This window comes from Vulpes vulpes, chromosome 3 (assembly GCF_048418805.1).
Source record: "Vulpes vulpes isolate BD-2025 chromosome 3, VulVul3, whole genome shotgun sequence".
Lineage (NCBI taxonomy): Eukaryota > Metazoa > Chordata > Mammalia > Carnivora > Canidae > Vulpes > Vulpes vulpes.
In genome coordinates, this window is record NC_132782.1 from 122,556,723 (window position 1) to 122,561,028 (window position 4,306).

A 4,306-nucleotide genomic window follows, 5' to 3' on the forward strand; every position below is an offset into this window, starting at 1 on the left:
ATAGGGCAATTTATTATTTCTATGCAAAGAAAAATTAGAACCCCATAGTCTGGAAGACTGTATTTGTAGCATGTAGGCTAGCAAAGGATTAGTGCCCAAAGTGCATACTCTACAAATCAATTCTAAACAAAGCGATGGAATCTCCAGTAGAAAATAGACAAGACATGTAGAAAAAATTATAGAATAGGAAACACAAATGAACCAGAAGTATGTCCAAAATGGAACCTCAACCATTTTAAGAAGTCATTTAACAATCTCTGAACTAAAAAAAAAAAAAAAAAAAAAAAAAAAAATCTCTGAACTATTTAACTCTAGACTTCTACTCCGTTAAATTTTACTCCATTAATTCATTGTTATTTTTTGAAAATGTATGTGGTAAATTTTACTGAAAATTGATAACACAAAACAATGTAACAAAATTTTAGAGGGTGTGTGAAGTTGATCCAACTCTTGTTACCTCTTCCATTCACTCACAGGACGATTCAGTGGGATCTGTAACATTCCTGTTCTTAAAAAATAACGTAGTAAATAGGGCACAACACAAGATTTGACAAAGTGGGCAGTAAGGGTAGCAACTATACTTTTGTTTGCTTTATTCCCCCATAATTTTCTGTGTTCCTGAAACTAATCATAACAAATTAATGACATTTAGAAAAGAAAGATATTGGGGGGAAAGGCTAGAAGAAGAAAAATGTGCTATTGCAATCTTACCCTTAGCGAATTCTGATTACAGGGACTTTGTAAGTTCAAATGCATCTAAAGGTAAAATTATCATTAGCATTCATATCTGCTCTTCACAAGTCTTTAGCAGAGTCTGCTTATTTTAACAATAGTATTTGTAATGCAGCCCATGTCTTGACAGATACTAACAAAAGTAAATCAGCAAAATGATTCTCCATCTTTTTCCACCCTCAGGCTCCGGGCAATCACAGAAACTATGAACATCTGCTTGGATTCTGATTGCCATGTTCACTGATTCAGTGCACCCAAATAAGCAACAATTAGTCTGTTCAGCATGTGTCAAAAGATCTGTCAAGTTAATTCAAATTAAGACAGGATAAATTGAATCCAGTTGGCATCATGCATATTTGTATGCAAAGTTTAAACAAGCATCAGCTGTGCTATGTTATCTTTTATTTACAAGCAAAACAGGAGTATATTGTTACATAATTTCAGAAATAACTATTCCTCATCATAACTTTGCTACGTCATTGGCTGGATGCATTTTCTTGGGGCAAAAACATTTTCTAATGGATTTGAGTGGACTACTGTATTGCAAGAGATCAAAATATCATTTTTCTTGGACTCATTTATCTTAGTTCCATTAATTAGTTCCTAGGTACACAAATGGGTTTCAAAGTTTGAGATGTGTGGATTTCCATAAATTATGCTTCCAAAGGTAAATGCTTTTGAGCTATAAACTTCATATTTATCCTTAAATTGTAAGCATTCTATAATATGTTAATGTCTTCAGGAGGTCCGGTGATAGTTTTCCATCACATTGGTTGGATAGCAATCTGTAGCATCAAATATCTCTATACTTGAATGAAGAGAGAATCTGAACACTCAGAATCAGTGACACTCTTAGGAGGCTGGCAGGCTTTTAGCAGAAGACAGAATGATTTCAGTGGCATTAATTATAATCTATTCCATTTTCACAACTGTCACAACTAGACAATACTCCGGGTTCCATCTCTATTGATGTTTGGACAGAGTCACGTAGAAGGTCATCTAATGTGTTGTACGTTATCGATCTTCAAAGGAGGGGCTCCACAGTGCTGCTTATACCTCTGTCCATTAAACTCCAAGGAAACATAACTTTTGTGAAAAAATAGAAAATTGCTGTACCAAGCTCTTAAATGTTTACTTTTAATGAGTCATATTCTCCCACTTGTGACACTTTTTCTCCCACTTTTGATAGTGAGAGAGGAAGAAGGAGGCTGTTAAAATCTGTGGTTCTGATTGAAGTTGGAAATAGAGGAACTGAAAAAAAAAGAAAAATATCATACTTTTAGGAAATATCATATGACCTAGGATTTAGCAGAGAGCAAGTTCACAGTGACAATAAGGCAAACATTTACCAGGATGCCTGCAGATCTGGGCATTGGTGAGTCATTATCAGGATATTAGAGAAGGACAGACTAAGAGGTTATCACTTCTACAAAACAAATAATTCAGTCCTATTCAGGCTAAGGAGATAGAGATATTTCTCCTCTTCCTTTCATTTAATATGAATATCACTAAACATTAGGTTGGTAAATAGCAATTGTCTGGTATGATAATATATAAATTTTAATATAAGTTCTGGCTGCCAGAATTGGCATTTCAGAAAAAAAAATGTCATAAATAACATTTCCTAAATGGTTAAATTATGTTGACAGTGACTTCCTATTAAAAGCTGATAATGGTAGGCATCTTGCGACTATTTCCAGTAGCTATATCTTAGGACAGAAATGTTTGCCTTTAAAGAGTTCTGATACAGGGGCACCTGGGTGGCTCAGTGGTTGAGCATCTGCCTTTGTCTTAGGTCATGATCCTGGGGTCCCAGGATCGAGTCCCACATTGGGCTCCCTGCATGGAGCCTGCTTCTCCCTCTGCCTGTGTCTCTAGTTCTTTCTCTGTGTCTCTCATGAATAAAAAAAAATAAAATCTTAAAAAAAAAAGTTCTCATACAGCAGATGAGATAACTGGCCTTAGTGAGATAGAATAAACAGAGGTTTTTTTGGTATGGTTATCTGGTGCTAAATCTATGGTGTGTGTGGGTGTGTGTGGGGGGCGTGCGCACATCATCAGATGTGAAGGCTTAAACAAGGCTGTGTTCCTTGTTCTTTCCAAAGTTTCCGCTGAAAGTTGAGTCTACTTATCAATAATTCCTGGTACTTATTCTGACATTTACCTCACATCCACCCTTTCCGCCTTGGAAATATTAATAAACTTTGGAGATATCTGGGCTAAGGCCAAGAAATCAGGTGAGAAGAGGAAACATTGTATAACCTGTTTCCCATTTTGTATGTTGCATTCAAATACCTAGACTCCCGCCAAGACAGCCAGAGTACAGAAGCTCTTAAGTGACCAGTTCCATGAAAAGTGAAAGAGGATAGAACTGAGGGTTAAAAGTTTGCACCATCTGAACTCAGATGCAATCAGTCACTCTGAAACAGGCTGTTTTCACAAGGTTAGTAGAAACACATTAAGATTAATAAGCTCTTCTTGCATCTAGAAGCCAGGTCGGCCTTTGTCTTTTGTGGAGCTTTTCCGGGAATCCAGGAGGCCATGAGTGTATGTAAGAGAAACTAAGAGTAATGTGTATGGCCTTGTTGGGTATTCTAAAATGAGCCACATTAACCTCTTCAAAACCTCTTCTCTCTTCCTGAGTCATCTTTGTAGTAGGATCTCGTGAGTAGTCCTATCTGTATTTATTCTTACACTGAAGGTGAAAACAATAATTAATCTCTATTATCATAGTTCTTTTTTTTTGTTCAACACTTCAATCTTCTAATTCTTTAAAATGTGTTGTCATCAAACATATTAGCTATCTCAAACTTTTGTCAGAAGCCACTGTGATAGCTGTACCTTCATTCTTGTCATCAAAATTGTAAAAATGCTTCCACAGCTCTGTGTTAAAATCAAAGTTTTTTTTTTCTCACAGACAAGAGTCTTCCTCTAAATTTAGGCTACATTTAGATAACAACTGCTCTAAGAAACAGCGCCCATTACAATTCTGTTTTTAATAAGCTGCAGATAGGCATTTATCTGTAAATATATTTCCTTACCTTGTCCACAAGTTTATCTTGAGAATGATCACCAAATTACTGAGTCAAGAAATCTTCTCTATGGGAGACATCTGCCATCTGGCCTGAGAAATGTCATTTGCTCTACTCGTTGATAATTACTCATACGTGTTCCGTCAGGAACTCATTTTACGTGGCATTTGGGACACTGTCATTCAGGACTTTCCCCAACCATGTCCTAATTCTGCCAAGGGATCAGGGTCCAAGGTACAACCATTCCACTCTCCTAGGATGTTATTTATTTAAAATTTTTTGTAAAAACTAATTTCAATTTATAAAAATAAAATAAAGAGGGCACGGATTTGCCAAGGGCATTTGTTTTCTGACTCTTGGCAAACACTGGCTTTTTTTCCTTCCTGAAACACTTCAGAGCAAATTGCAAACACTTTTGTGTGATTTTCTAAAAAATAAGAGTATTGTCTTTTTAAGTACAGTGACGTTCGTTATAAGAGTCAGTCAATTAACAATGATACATTATTATATGTAATCCACCAGCCTTATTAAAATGTCACCAA

The 4,306-nt window shown here is 35.9% G+C and overlaps 1 long non-coding RNA gene across 1 annotated transcript; it reads right to left on the reverse strand.

Annotated features, from left to right (window-relative positions):
- Nucleotides 1–576: 576 nt before the first annotated feature.
- Nucleotides 577–3,907, reverse strand: LOC140598141 (uncharacterized). Its single transcript, XR_012000265.1, has 2 exons — nucleotides 3,774–3,907; nucleotides 577–1,983 (listed from the first exon to the last, which is right to left on the reverse strand). It is a non-coding gene; the product is annotated as an uncharacterized lncRNA (long non-coding RNA).
- Nucleotides 3,908–4,306: the final 399 nt, after the last annotated feature.